A 16,882-nucleotide genomic window follows, 5' to 3' on the forward strand; every position below is an offset into this window, starting at 1 on the left:
TCGTATCCCCCCCCCCCCCCGCCACAGCTCCCTCAGTCCCATGTCCTATGCAAAGATTCATTTCGGAGATCACATCACTTCCGTCAAGCTTTTTGGCAGACAGGTATATAGAAAACTGGAAGAAGAAGTGGAAAGGGAGGAGGAAAAGAGAGGAAACTTATGTGGAAGTGAGGAGGAGGAGGACACCATCCATCCATCCATCATCCAATTCTACGTTGCCCCATGAGAAGAGTAGGAGCCTGGGGCTAGGCAAATTGGTCCTGACATTTAAGATGAGCGTGACCAGCTTCACTCATCCTTGAGTGGCATTACGTGAGCAATAACCCCAACCATCCCTTGGATATAAACCTTCACTGGCTCAATCCAATTGGAGCGCCGTAATTACCCACTACACCACCAGGCGCCATAATTTGGTTATATGGTTACCACCCAGCATATTAAATGGTTTCCTGGTGCGCAGGAAACCATTCGGCTTGTCACTCAGTGTTGAGTCACCCACAGGAGGAAGGAAGAGGAAAGAATGAAGGACAGAAAGACAAAAGAGGGAGTGTAAAGTTACCCGTAGGCAGAAGGGAAGGAAGGAATGAAGGGAGGAGAGGAAAGGGCAGACACCCGAGAGCAGCACTACATCTATGGAGTGGATGGTGAGCGCCCCTCGGCTTGTCACTCAGTGTTGAGTCACCCACAGGCAGAAGGAAGAGGAACGAATGAAGGACAGAAAGAAACAAGAGGGAGTGTAAAGTCACCCGTAGGCAGAAGGACTTAGAAAGAATGAAGTAAAGAAAGACAGAAGAGGAATGAAGGAATGGAGGGAGAAGAGGAAAGGGCAAACACCCGAGAGCAGCACTACATCGAGTGAGTGGATGGTGAGGGCCCCCACCTACCACAGGAGTATAAAAAAAAATAATAATAATAACAGGGGATGATGGAAGGTGGAATAGAGGAAAGGGGCAATTATGAAAGAAGAAGAAGGTCGCTAGAATAGGGAGAAAAAGAAATGAGGCAGTAGGAATATGAAAACAATGGAAGCAGAAAGAGCTGAGAGAAGAAAAAGGAAGCTATAACTGAGGAAGTGGAAAGCCACAACAGAGGAAAAATTAAACAACAGTGAAAGAAAGACGGCATAACAGAGAAAACATGAAGTAACGGTGGAAGCAGACATATACAACAGAGAATGAAGGAAGACGTGAGACAAAGCAGAAAGGAGAGGGGCGGAGAGAAGAGTCATGTAGGGGCGGGAATGAGAAAAAAAAAAAAAAAAAGATGCAACGTAAGATAGTACTAGAAAAGAGGACGAGAGAGCCGCCGTGTGGTGTGTAAAAGAAAGGATGAGTAAAACAGAATAATACGAAAAAAAGATAGACCTATGGCTAGGAGAACAAAGGCAGAGAATTCGCATATGGGAAATGAAATAAAAAGATGATGGGGAAATTCAAGTAAAAAAAAAGGGAGGGGGAGAAAAGAGGAAAATACGACACAATAAAAAAAATGCAGGTGGGAGATGTAATAACAGCAGTATTTAAAAAAATAACTGAGTATGAGTGCAAAGGCAGTAAGTATGGTGATAGTAAAGGAATGTAAAACTTCTTCGACATAACAGAAGAAGGAAGCAGAAGAGGGCGAGAGAGGAAGGTTGTGTTGTGGGTAAGGAGTGGGAAGGTGGTGGTGGAGGCCCCTGCCCCAGTATCAGCAACAACTGAAAGGCAGGCGGCCAAACACATATTTCAGGCTCCACTCTGGACATTCCTGCCACCACGACTGCAGTAACTGCCGCAGCACTGGAATATGGATGGAACCTGGCCAGAAAAAACAGACCGAACTGGGAACTATCTGGAATTTTACCTGGAACTAGCTCGAATCTGATTGGGAACTAACTATAATCTGACTGGATCGTGATTGGGAACTAACTGGAATCTGAATGAATCCTGACTGTGAACTAAACCTGACGTAACACTAAGATTGGACCGAAAACTGACTGGGGTCTAACTGATATCTGAAAGGAGCCTGTGAAATGACTGGCAGCACATATTCACCTGGATGGCTCCTGTTTTACTCGCGCTGTTCGGCCCATATTCGCAGACATTCACAAAATTCTGAAATAGTCTACACAGGATCGCCCGCAAACATCAGACATGAAATATTCCAGTCCTCTCCATTCATCACCAGCCCCAATCCTGTTGGCATGAGTCTCCTTTCTGACTTTCATAACCCCATCAACATTTCAATATACTTCCCATAAACAGTTCACAGTTCATGGCAATCTCTCCCCAACATTTAATATTTCTGCCATAGAAATCTTACATGTGAGGGGTCTTCCATTTTATTATTTTTTTTCTTCGTTTTGTTTCTCACTTATGTTTCTTACTACTTAAATCTTACATACAATTTTTAGGTGCTGACAAGCATTTCAATATATCATAGTCGCTGCCTGAGTATGTCAATGGCAGGGTTGTAGGTAAGTGGCCGAGAAACAGTCAAGGGGCAGAGCTGTAGTTTACTAATATTCTCAAACAGTTCTGTTCCGATTTTAACCAAACTTTCTGAAAGAGTTGAGGGTAACCTACAGGGTTAACTATTGTTCTTTTTAGAACAAATGGTCAAGAATCATGGTCATATGATAAGGTCAATCAACTCAGTGTTATGATCCGACAAAAGATTTATGTCACGATGACGTAAAAATTCCATCGATATGTCTTTGTATGTGAACAAAATAAATCAGTTTTCATTTTACTCGAACCAAACTTAGTACAACAGCTGAAGATCAGCCAAAAGTTTGACCTACTGTTTTCGAGAACGATCGGCCAAAGGTCAAGATCACAGGAAAAGGTCAACTTAGAAAGATATTATCCGATTTAGACCAACCATGCTGAAAAGGTTCGGGGAATGCCAAGGATTAAAAAAAAAAAAAAGATTTTGAGATCAACACTCCGAGTTTTGGGTCACAGGGTAAGGTCAAAGTTTGTAAACATCTACCATGCTTCCCTGCACGAGTTATTCATAAGGCTGCAAGAGGTCTGGATATTTTTCTTTGCTCTGTTCTCTGAGTCTTTTTTTTTTCTCTTACTTTTCCCTCCATCGTGTTGGCAGTTATGGTGGTGTGATTCCAGTGGTGATGGTGGGTTCGGTGGGGTTGCATCCAGGTTATGGTAAAGCTGTATCGGCCGTACTCTGTAATTTCCTTACTCAGGTGTTCCTTTCACCTGCCATGCTCTTTCTTAAAGGGGTCTCTCTCTCTCTCTCTCTCTCTCTCTCTCTCTCTCTCTCTCTCTCTCTCTCTCTCTCTCTCTCTCTCTCTCTCAAGCCTATTCAGTTATACATTCCCAGTTCTTTCCTCGATAGTTTCTCTCTGCCGTATCATATTTTGCAGTTTATCAAGGATTTTTCAGTATCGTGTGACAATATCTATTTGTCTACCAGTGTTCTCCCTGCAGTTTTTTCATGTTCTAGAATAAACAACCAGACATCTATCTATATAACTGCCTATGTATCTACTTATCAATCGCTTATCATTTTTTCAGTATGATGAAATTACATGTTTCTTCAATCCACCTAGAGAGAGAACGGCAACTTGGAGACGAGGACCTGAAGTGATTTTTGCCCCGGCTCTGTGAGTTTTAGTAATGTCAATTTAGACTCCGTCTTCGAATGGAATTTCATTTGAATGTGCATTAGGGATCATTCATTTCATTATTCACATTACTGAAAGATATTTCACTCCGTTACGTTAATTGCTTGTGAATAACAAGGCCACATGAATTGTTAATAATCTATCGTTTGTAATGAGACTAAAACTTACGCAATACCGCGGAATGCTGATGTACTTAACTGATCAAAATAACAAATACTTAATGTGCTATGTTCCTCTCACTCACATTCTTTATATGTATTCAATCGTAAGCCAAGAACAGTTTCTTTATCAATCTGTGTTCTGCTTTACTCTTCATCCTAACCTTTACTCACTCTTGTAAATTATTATTTATCATCTACTACTTGCTTTTACTCACTTTCCTGACCCAATTTACTTTTGCGCGCACACGTTCACACACACACACACACACACACACACACACACACACACACACACACACACACACACACACACACACACATACCAAGCAAAACATAACACCGACACACACACACACACACACACACACACACACACACACACACACACACACACACACACACACACACACACACACACACACACACACACACACACACACACACACACACACACACACACACACACACACACACACACACACACACACACACATACCAAGCAAAACATAACACCGGCACACGCGTTCAAGCTTCCTGAGCGCGAGTGTAATAACACCAAATACCATCCCGACTCAAAACATGCCAACAATACATCAACACCACATCCTCATTGCCGTCAAATTAATTTCCATCGTCAGGTCTACGAAAAAAACATTGTCTTCCATCAACTTCTAGTCTATGGGCTGTAACTGTAACTTCTAAAGGTACATTAATGCTAAGTAACTAGCACGCACCAGAATTTCACTGACTACATTCAAGAACACATTTTTCACAGATGTACTTTTATTCTTTTCCCCTTCCGTACTCGATTTACAAGGTGATAACTGCTCTTGCTTCCCACACTTCATTTCAATTTCCAACTTGCAGCCACACATTTTAGTGGACAACCTGGCATCGGATGGGAGGAAGGGACAGGGGAGGGACAAGGTGAGAGAGGCAGGGAAGAAGGGAGAGAGGAGAGATTAAAAAGGAGAGGCAGGGAGTGAACAAGGGAGAGAGAGGGTGAGATAAATGAGGAGAGGGAGGCAGAAAAATGGAAGAGAGGGAGAAAGGGAAAGTAAATAAGAAGAGGGAGACAGAAATGGAAGAGGGGAGGGTTAGGAAGGAGCAGGAGGTTGGGAAAGGAGGCGGGAGAAGGAAAGTAAAGAAAGAGGAGAAAGGGAGGGTAAAAATGAAAGGTCGGATGGGAAGCATGAAGGTTGGGATGAGAAAGGCAGTCCTAACTTCAACTCATCTCCTATTTTCATACACTTCTCTACCCCAACCCTCCATCTCACCGTCGATGTCTTTCTGGCCGTTCCCCTTTCACGTCACCTACAGTACATACTCACACACAATCCTAGTCAATATCTCGTTCTCCTATCTCTTACCATCATCACCATCATTATGACTTATTTTTAGTTTTAACGATTCCATTTCTTCTTCTGATGCTAAAAGCTACGCTGATTGGCATTTTCTCCCAAAAAATTTTTATGGCAATGTCCCTCCCTCTCCTCTTCCTTTCTTTTGCAGCCATTTTTAATTACGCGTTGGACGTAACATGGCTCCCTGCGCGACCAACACAGCAGCACAAAGATGGTAGTGTGTTATTAGAGCAGCTGGTAAACTTAAGTGGTACGAAAAACAGAGCGGTTGTGATTACTACGAGGAGAAGGAATAGGAGAAAGATTAAGAGAAGGATTGGGATTAGGAGGAGGCAGATATTAAAAATATCAGAGAGAAATGGGAAAACAGAACGGAAAAAGTGTGTGTGTGTGTGTGTGTGTGTGTGTGTGTGTGTGTGTGTGTGTGTGTGTGTGTGTGTGTGTGTGTGTGTGTGTGTGTGTGTGTGTGCGTGCGTGCGTGCGTGCGTGCGTGCGTGCGTGCGTGCGCGTGCGTGCGTGCGTGCGTGCGTGCGTGCGCGTGCGTGCGTGCGTGCGCGTGCGTGCGCGCCTGTCTCACATTCATATATGCACATACTTTCAATTGCTTAAATCTGCTCACTCAAACTCTTCACGTGCTTTCGTTCGCCCACTCGCACATGAATGTTCACTTACTTTCACACACTCACATATATACGCTTTTTCTTATATGCTTTCATTCTCTCAACCACTCACACCCATCCCCCCCACACACACAAACTCACCTATTCCCTAACCCATTTCCACATTCGTTCACTCACTTTTACTGTTACTCTTGTAGGCTACTTACTTTTCACTTACTCATTCACATACACATATTCATTTTCACTCTCCCATCCCCCAACCCTGCTTCTCAGTTACTAAATTTTGAAGTACTGTAATTCATTCATGTACTCCTTTTCTCATCATATTTTCACCCACCTACTCATGCAATTTTCATTCACTAATTAGCCAACCTTCTTCCATATCTCATTCACTCACGTGTGTACTATTCCTTTACTTATATTCACTCAGTCATTAACCAACTCCGTCACTTACTCATTCACTCAGTCGCTCATTACTCAACTCAATTAATTTCTCACTCATTAACTCATTAACCAACACCCTCCCTCAAATTTTCACTCTTTCCTGAACATATTCTCTCGCTTAGTTTCTCACCCTCCATGTCCCTGGCTCATTTTACTCATTAATCTATTCATCACACATTCATTAACCACTTCCTGGCTAAGTTCCTCATTTACTTACTTCCTCTGATTCATCTTCCAATGCACATTTGCTCTCGCTCATTAACCACCTCCTTCTCTTCTTCATTCACTCATTAACTCACTGTCTGGCTCAGTTACTCACTTGCTCACTTCCTCTCATTCATCTCCAAGTGCTCACTTCCAGTCTTCTTCAAGGAAGCTTTTTAACTCTCTCTCTCTGTCTTTGTCTCTGTCTGTCTGTCTGTCTGTCTCTGTCTCTCTCTCTCTCTCTCTCTCTCTCAGCTATTCCAGAAATATCCAATTCTTCTCCTACTTTTCCTTCTCCACCATTTCCTCCTCCCTTCCTTCCTTCCGTCCTTTCCTTCACCCAAACTCACTCCTTTTTCCTCCGTCCCTGTCTGCATGTCAGTCAGGGCGGCTCAGGACCCAGCTTATGACCCTTCATTATCCGAAGGACCGGGATCTTAGCGCCTCCCTGTCCAATCCTCCGGTTCAACACACCCAAACTTTTACCATTTCCTCCTGGCTGCAATCACACCCACCATTACCTTTGTTTCTCTCATTTCCACCTAACTTTAACTTTCTCGCTGCAGAGGAAAATATTGCATAGAATCTCTGCAATTCTCATTAAACATTGCCTTTTTTGTCAGTGCAGCCAAACCTTTAGCCAGACCCTGAGTCCCATTAATGTGGAATGGAAAGAATGCAGTGGTCTTGGAAGCGTTACGGCGCCTCCGCCACTGACTCCACCGTCGCATACCACAGCTTCTGAACGTTATCAGTTATCTGATAGTCTTTCCTTGCACAACTTTACACACAGAACAGGCCCAACACACACAATACTTGCCCAACCTGCTGAATATAAAGGCTGCAGGTCCCCTTCCCCCAGCACTCCTTTTGTGCAGCATAGTTTGCCTGTACAACTTTACAGTCACAATACGCCTATGATGAACGTCCATCCCTTTGATTTTGAAGGGCCATTATGCATTGCTGTATTATAAAATGGTCACTGGGAAACACTGGCATTCGACATCCTGTGAATGAACTAAGTTTAGCTTACTCTGTTTCTCACTCTCTCTTGTCTCCTCCTCTAACCTGGAAAAGAAATTGATTCATATATTCAGTGTGTTCTTCATTACATCTATTGACATTTCGCCCTTGTTTTGCAATTCTTTTTTTTTTTGCTTTGTTAGATATCATTTTCCTCTCTTTCCCTAGTATTCCCTCTCAATACATAATTGAAGTTATAAAAGAGGTAACAATGAACCATAAATCAGCTACGCTGTCATCACTATAAAGGTCTACGTCATCTGAATTCATACCCTGGGCCAAAGACAGATATAATAAACTGTGTACACTGAAAGCCACGCCAACTTCAGTCATTTTATAGAAGCCTTCAGCCAACAAGATAGAAACTACCATTCTGATGAAGAACCAAATAACTTCTTGTTCAAATATGCGTTACTTGTATTTCTTCAAAAACATATATGGTGGTGTAGTTAATATTATAAAACTGCTGGTGGGAGAGGTCCTTCAAAATATTAACAAAATTGTCCAGCATTAGAAAGAGTAAAGCAAAAGAGACGTCAACGTTCAGAAGGGTCAAATAATACTTTTCCCTCATTAACCAGCGTTCCTTCTCACACCTCATCTTTAAAGCCGTAATTACATTTTACTAAACTACACAGTAAATTAGTGGTCGAAAAGCCTTTCATCATAAACTAATTAATCTTCATATGAAAAAGCATTTTTCCCCGAAAACACTAAAACTAAATTTACCATTAGGGGTGAACTCCTGAGCTGAGAACACTGTCAGGGAATTATCATTGTCATCATCATCGTCGTCCTCGTCGTCGTTGTCATCACCTTTTCTCATAAAAATATAAAACAAAGCAATGGTACTGCACCTGTCTTCCTATCGTAAAGTTTGGAGATGTGCACGCAACACTGATCATACACTCCCCCTCCCCTCTCCGCCTACTCCTCCGTCTTCCTTGTGAGATTAGTCACAAGCTTGGGAGCCTTTACATTATCATGTTGTTTTTCACTGTTTATTCACACATTTTCTTCACCTCTTCAGTGTGATGACGTCATTTACCACCAGAATAATTTACTCATCTCAGGAAATGCTTTTCGTATGATGTCCATTGGTCCCATCAATACCATGACGTCTTATTTATTCTGACCACAGTCAAACGATTGTCATTACTAAACACATCTTTGTGAAGGAAAAAAGATTATCCATGAATCTTACTTTATTTTTTGTCAGAAGAATATTTTCAGATACGAGTGGCCGCCATGTACTGACGGCGTTCAGCTGCGTAGCATTTGCTTATGTTGTGGAAGTTGTTTGTCTATTATGGACAATTTACCGTAACAAACCACAGTAACAGAGATGTGTGTGTGTGTGTGTGTGTGTGTGTGTGTGTGTGTGTGTGTGTGTGTGTGTGTGTGTGTGTGTGAGAGAGAGAGAGAGAGAGAGAGAGACAGAGAGAGACAGACAGAGACAGAGACAGAGACAGAGACAAACAGACAGACAGACAGACAGATTGGTGACTAGTAATTTCATCTATGAAGTATTTTTTTTTTTTTTCGAATTACACAATACTGAAAATCTCCCTCTCTCCCTTCCTCCCTCTTTTCACAGTGTTTTTTGATGAAATGCTAGTCATTACTCGCAACATGAAAGACATGTATTGAAAATGCGGCATTTCTTAGGCATTACAAGTAGTCTCCTTTTAAAAAAATATCCATTTCGTTCACATGGCCGTAATGTCCTTGTATTCGTTACCAATCAGGATCATACAGGTAAACACGAACACAAAAAGACACACGAAGACAGAAGTACTGATACAACGTGACGCTGGGGTGGGGATGGAGATGTTTATTAGAACAATATGATTTAACGTTACCACTACTGTGAGGACACTTGGATGTACTGTATACCCTGACTGACTCTCACCAGGTCTCTCTCTCACACACACACACACACACACACACACACACACACACACACACACACACACACACACACACACACACACACACACACACACACACACGCACGCACGCACGCACACACACACACACACACACACACGCACCAACACATTCTAACTCACCCACCTTATCACTCGTCACTCACTCTCACTTACCCCATCCTCTCCCTCACCTGCCCTCTTTCACTCAGCACCGCTTCATTCACAAACTCTTTCCCATTGTTCCTGTACAGTAAGTATCACTATTCGCGAAGGTGACTTTTTACAGGGATATATTCGCGTATTTCTTAGCTTCAGTATTCTCACATAATTAAACTGACAAAGCATCAGTACATCCTTGCTTTTGCCAGTAACCTATATTATACAAAATTACTCATCTTCAATACATGTGGTGGGCAAGCGGTACCCAAGCTGTTGTATGATGAAAGAAAAACGCTCCTCAACAAGGTCCACTATCAGAGTTCAGTGCAAATACAGCCACTAGAACTTAGCACTGGGCGGTCCGATGAACAACGAAACATACCTAGTGTTTTTTTATCCCGTGGACGAGATACATAACATATACAGTAAACTTACCTTAGCCAGACACTGCAACACTATCACACCAACACAGCAACTGGCACTGGGAAGCAAACAGCGCACCACGTACCTGGAGGAAAGAAAAACCGTTCTTTAAAAACATATAACAAAGGCCATTATTTCTATTAGACTGCTTTCACACACAATAAATTGCAAAAAGGGAGTATGGTGATAACACTAGCATCAGAATCAAAACCTCCACCATCATATTCATCACGTCATTATACATAACTGCATGTATACTTGCACCTGTGTGTGTGTGTGTGTGTGTGTGTGTGTGTGTGTGTGTGTGTGTGTTAGGAACAACGACGCAAAAAGGAGAGGAAGGGATTGCTAAGGGATGAAAGTGAGGACGTAAAACAGGAAGAAGCAGTACGAGAGAAAAGGGAGAAAGAAGGCATGGGAGAGAAAACGGAAAGACAAGAGGACTGAAATGGGAGATGGAGGAGGAGTAAGAGAGAAAAAGGAGAGAAGGGGCTGAAACGGGAGAGGGAGAAGGAGTTGGAGAGAAATCAAGGACGGCGAAGGAGTGGGAGAAACAAAAAGCAAGGGAGATGTACAATGGAAAGGGTTAGACTAAAGCTGAATTAAATCGTCTTAAGTTAGAAAAAAAAAATACAGGGGATTAGAAACGCCACTATTCACATGACGACTTCTGTTTTCCTCGATGGCAAGTTGATTGCATTCAACTTAGTGCGGTAGTGTCATAATGAGGGTGGGTTAAGAAAAAAAAAAAAGGTGTGTGATGTTCCAGTAGCCGTGTGAGAGTGTAGTGGAGCCTGGGTGCGCTTATATTTAGGGCCGCGTACGGTAAATCACGAAAATAGCCGGGGTTACCAGCCCTTACTGCCGCTACAGGTGGTTGTGTGGGGGTAGGGGGCAGAGGGGACGCGAAGAGAGAGGGTGTGTGTGAGAAAGGATGTGGTAGCAGCAGGGGAGTGTGGTAGGATCAGGCGAGTGTGGAGGGAACGAGGGTGAGAGCCAATGCGTAGGTAAGAAGTAGTGGTGGGAAAAGAAATGTTGAAAAGTGAGCGGATGAAGGAGTAGTGAGAAAGGTGAAAGGAGTGGATGAAAGTGTAGTGAGAAAGGTGAAAGGAATGGATGCAAGAGTAGTCAGAAAGATGAGAGGAGTGGATGTGAGAAGTAAGAAAGGCGGAGATAGGAGTGCAGGAGGGAGTAGTGAGAAAGGTGGAGAGGGGAGTGGATGAGGGATTAGTGAGAAAGAAGAGGGAGACGGTAGTGGATGAGTAATTACTGAGAATGAAAGTGGAAAAGGAAGTAGCGAGAAAGATGGATAAATGAGTGGATGAGGGATTAGTGAGAAAGAATGTGAAGGGAGTGGATGAGGAAGTAGTGTGTGTGGATCGAGTGATGAAAGCAGAACGATGAAGAATGCGTGGATATAGGAAGGTGGAGTTAACATTTTTTTAATGCCCTTTTTGTTGTCTTTGCCGGAAAAGGAAAGGAAAATATCAACTCCCAAGGTTAGGATGAAAGGGTACCAAGGACTGTCTAAAGGTTGCCAAGATTAAGTCCAGAGGATGCTAGGGATAGGTCCGAAGAATGTGACTTTCTCTGTTAGGTTAGGTTGATAAGGCTTGGTTGGAATAATATCTCAATTCCCTTCCCTTAACCCTAGATAGGTAATCTTGATTTTGTTGCTATATTAGGTAACGTGGGGTCTGACGGACCCCACGGAAAAAAAAAAAAAACTTCCATTTGAGATATTTCAAAATGCTTCAGTACACAAATAATTCAACCCCTTATCTTTAAATAGCGCCGGAAAAAATAAAGTTTAATTGAAAAAATATATACTTTTTTAAAATTTATACAAAAATGATTAAATTTTAGGTATACAAATTTTAAAATTAAATCTTGCAAAATTGAAAAGTAATATCATGATTCCTTGGGTGGTCTGCAGTAGACCGATGTTGGGACCTTCTGTATACAAAAGGAGAAAGACAGCAAATTGAAATGAAAAAATCACAAGAGGGCTCAACTGAGGTTACATTATAGGTACGGTAATCTGGGGTCTAACATACCCCAATGGCTCTATAGAGCAAAATCAGAGCCAGGTACAGCTATGACCCCATCATCCCCATGAAGAGCATCACTAGGCAGGAAGGTAATGAGACGGACAGATCTGTAGACCTTATGCTCATATTTTTAAAAATTAAATTTCGAGGACTGGGGTTTCTGAGACCCCATATTATCTATCTATGGTTACGAAGCGTATCAAAGTAAGGTTCGAAATATATCAAAGTCGGAATAATCAAGGCATTTTATACCAACTAGTATCTTGCCGTCAATCAGTTTTCTATTGCATTAATTTACACCCTTCAAAAATATCACCCCCTAATTCGTCAGTGCTATTACCATCACACACACACACACACACACACACACACACACACACACACACACACACACACACACACACACAACCATTACTCTCATACTTCAGTTTTTCATGTCAGAATTGTCTTGACATCACTCAAAGGCGCCATTTCTAAAATACGCTATAAGCTCTGGCTACTGAAATATAAAATCGCCTAAGGTTCTCTCCTTAGTGACAGTGTTCAGTCTCATCAATGAGTGATAAACTGTCATAAAGTTTTGGCACTCACTTGTACAGAGTAGATTACTCCACTAACATACTCGTATATGCTTCTGTCATGCACCCATTATGTGAGGTTAAGGTCAAGAAACAAACTTATTCATTAACCTAAATTTCTGGAAACAAATGCTAAAGTACTACTCTACAACTAAGTCTCACAGATATGAAATGTTTTAAAGTTTCCGATATTCACTTGTCTTATTAAGGTTCGCTACTCACTCATAAACTGTCAGACAATTCCCGCCATTCGCTTAAAACTTTGCTACAGTTCCCGTCATTCACTTGTAAACTGTACGAAAGTTCCTGTCATTCTCTTATACAATGTCGTAATACTATCGTTCTCTCCCCCGTTCCAGTTCATAAAGAGAAACAAAGCAGTGAGTGTGTTTGTCCACCACCGATACTTGAAGTTATCAGTTATAAGGATACGAGTTTCTGGTACGAAGTCCCTCCTTTATGTTACTACAAAAAAGAACTCTGGGCACAAACCTCGAAAAACTGTCGTTCCTACAGTTTTGCAGGTAATGAAGGATATAATTCCTCTCGAGTTCGAAAAACTTCTCCAAAGCTAAATAACATCGTCTGGAGACAGCAAGAATAAAATTCATATGTCATCGGCTTGAAGGGGCTGATCAAATTAAGCACTTAGGAACTGAACTAAGTCAGGGGACACGGTGCTCTTGCCTAACTGCACAACAGAGGATTGGATGGAGTTCTCTGGATGCAGAGAAATATTTAACCAATATTTATAAACTTTTCTTCTCTTTCGCCTTGCGTAACTTAAATGGGGCAATTTCAGCTTACCTTCATATCCTATGGGTAACATGTACACAAAGGTTGAGAACCATTGATTCCCATTCAGCTGCCTAGGTCAAATCCTTCCTCAGATTCGTGTCTCGCATTGTTTTCTTTATAAGAAGATTCACTGTAACGCACCAATCATCTTGAGATACTACATCAAGGCTTCATTTTGTGAGTTACTACTTGAAAAGGAAAGGGCACGGGAAAGAAGAAGACGTACAGAAATCACACCAATGATGGTTTCTTCATTACATTTTCCAGTCAATTGCATTCCTCTTTTTTTCTGCCAACTACGACGCTTCTCTCGCTACCGCGTTTCCATATGATGAACATAAAGGAAATTATATGCTGGGCAAAGTAAGTGGAAAATGCCGGGAATATGGGTGAAAGCCTAGAATCACTGCTACACACCGTCTCACTCGCACAGCCAGACTGCTACTGGCGGCTCAGACCCAGTCACCCAGCTGGTTCGCTGCCTCGACCACATATGATAAGGACTGTCATATTATAAACAAGATAGATCACTCACGGAGTGCAACACTTGCGCCCATCAACTAGTGCAGGGGCCAAAAATAATAAACTTTGCCTAGTGACGTTCACCTTCGATAGAATATTCTCAGATTCGAATTATTTCATTCTTGCCTGACCTTTAATATTTTCACCCACTGTGGTTCCAGTTTTATTAAAACGTTGACTTTGCCCGATAACTCTGATCTTTAACCTTTCACTGTGACCATGACCTTTGAGTGATTGTTCTCAGAAAAGAATCTCTTTATCCTTGTTTAGCCTGAACCCTTCCACAAAATATAGCCTACAATGGATAAAAACTGTTTAAGTTGATCTTGTCTCATGCCCTTGATCTTTGAGCAACTTAAAAAATAAAAAGGTCAACCTCATCCGTGATCCTTAACTCACCACCAAGTTTGGTTCAATGCAGATTAAATCTCTTTTAATTATTTTTATTCACACACAGACATACAGGTTGAACTTTGAACTTCCTCGTTAACCTTGATCGTTGGGAGTTCTCAAACGGAATCCCTTCATTCTTGCCTGACTCTTAACCCTTCCACCAAGTTTGGTTAAAATCGGATTAAGACTGAACTGACCCGGTCCTGTGACCTTGGCATCTGATCTTTCCTGTGGTGTTGACCTTTAACTGACTTCACTAAATTATAAACTTTTATTCAGTTCTTATCAGAAGAATTTCACAGGTGTAATCTCAGACTTCAGAGAAATTATGCTTCTAGCAACCCTTTTCGTTTCATGAGGTCTTTCTGTGTCATTTCTTTTGCCTGACACTTTCAATCAATTTGGGGAGATATCTCGTACTGAAAAGGTTAGAAACTAACTTTATGAACGCCTTCAGTACGATGTCGTCTTTCTTATTTTAATCCTATTACTGACTAACACTTTTACTTGGCCTGGTGGAGACTACCCGGGGTTGAGGAAATTATAACCTGTCCACAGCTTGAACTTACAATATAATAGTATCCTTATAATTATCTATCTATCTATCTATTGCCAGACGCCTCAATCCCTTTTGGGGTGGCCACAAACAAATCGCCTCCAAGTCGCCCTGTCCCCCTCCATTTCACTGCCCTGCTCCCAACTCACACACCCCTCTCTCATATACCTCTCCACCCCATCCCTCCATCTCATCCTCGGCCTCCCCCTCCCTCTTCCCCCCTCCACCTCACTCACATACACTCTTCGTCAGTCTTTCACCCTCCTTCCTCTCCACATGGCCAAACCACCTCAGTGTGTTCCTCATAACGCTTCCTATCACATCCACATCCACACCACAACGCTCCTTTATATCCTCATTCGTCAGCCTGTCTCTCCATGTGACTCCACAGGCTCCTCTTAATAACTCATTTCCACTGCTCTCACTCTTGACTTGTGTCCTTCCAACAACGTCCAAGCTTCACTTCCATACGTTAGAGTTGGTATCACAATACTGTCATGTAGTAACTTTTTCACTTCCATGCTCACTTCCCTGTTTCTTATCCCTGCTTTCAAAGAACCAGCAACCTTTCTTCCCTGCTATACCGTTTCAAGCACTTCACCCTCCAAACCTCCATCCTTACTCATCACACTACCCAAGTACTTAAACGTACTCACATTTTCCAATTCCTCACCATCCAACCTTGCTGTACATTCACTGACTTCACCTCTCTCAAAGACCATCACTTTACTCTTCTCTACATTCACCTTTAGATTTCATTTCTTACACACTCTCCCAGACTCATCCACCAAGCCTTGCAGCTCCCCTTTGTCTTCACTCAACAACACAGTATCATTAGCAAACAACAGTACAGGAAGTTTCCAAACACTATCCTCTCTCACCAGGGCCACTCCAATATCCACTACCCTACCTTGTACCTCTTTTATTACCCCATCCATGTACAGATTGAACAAGCATGGAGACATGACACATCCCTGTTTCAACCCAACTTTCAAAGAGAAAAATTCACTTAGTTCACCATCCACACGCACTGCAGCCTCCGCACCATCGTACGTACTCTTCACAGCATTCAACAACTTCCCATCTACTCCATATATTCTTAACATTTTCCACAATCCTTGTCTATCCACCCTGTCATATGCTTTCTCCAAATCCATGAAAGCTGCATACAACTTCTTTCCCTTCTCTAGAAATTTTTCCACTAAAGATCTAAGAATGAATATCTGATCTACACAACCTCTTCCCTTCCTAAAGCCTCCGTGTTCTTCTCCAACTAATTTCTCTGTTCTTTCTCTAACTCTGTCAATAAGTATCCTACCATACACTTTTCCTATTATACTAAGAAGACAAATGCCCCCATGATTACCACACACTTCTTTTTCCCCTTTTCTTTTGTACAAGGGAATAATTATACCTGACTTCCAATCCTCCGGGACTCTACCTTCCTCCCAGGCCAATCTGCACATCTTCCGCATCCATTCTACTACTATCTCTCCCCCATGCTTCAGCATTTCACCACACACTCCATCGATTCCTGGGGCTTTCCTCGATTTAACTTTCTTCATTGCTTCCACAACTTGTATCCTACTGATTTCTTCCTGTCTTCTCACCTCCCTCCTTTTCCCAGCCATTCCCCAGCCACTTATACTCGCATTACTTCCATTCTCTATGTTCAACAATTCCTTAAAGTGTTCTCTCCATCTGCTCACTTTTTCTCCCTTCTCCACTAGTAATCTACCATTTTTATCTTTCACTCCCCTGTTAACTACACTTCCACCCTGTCTTACTCTTTTCACCTCTTTCCAGAATATTTTCTTACAGTCCCTCCACTTTACACACAAATTCCTTCCAAATTCCTCATCCACTCTCTTCTTACTCTCTCTTGCTAATCTTTTCACCTCTCTATTTCTTTCTACATATAACTCTCTCTTCTGCCTCTCAACTTCTTCCACGCCCCTATTTCTCATCCATTCATTGTATGCTTTCTTCTTTTGTGCCACAGCCTGTCTCACCTCTTCAGTCCACCA

This window comes from Coenobita brevimanus, chromosome 71, assembly GCF_032717465.1.
Source record: "Coenobita brevimanus isolate Jiangsu-jjx chromosome 71, ASM3271746v2, whole genome shotgun sequence".
NCBI lineage: Eukaryota > Metazoa > Arthropoda > Malacostraca > Decapoda > Coenobitidae > Coenobita > Coenobita brevimanus.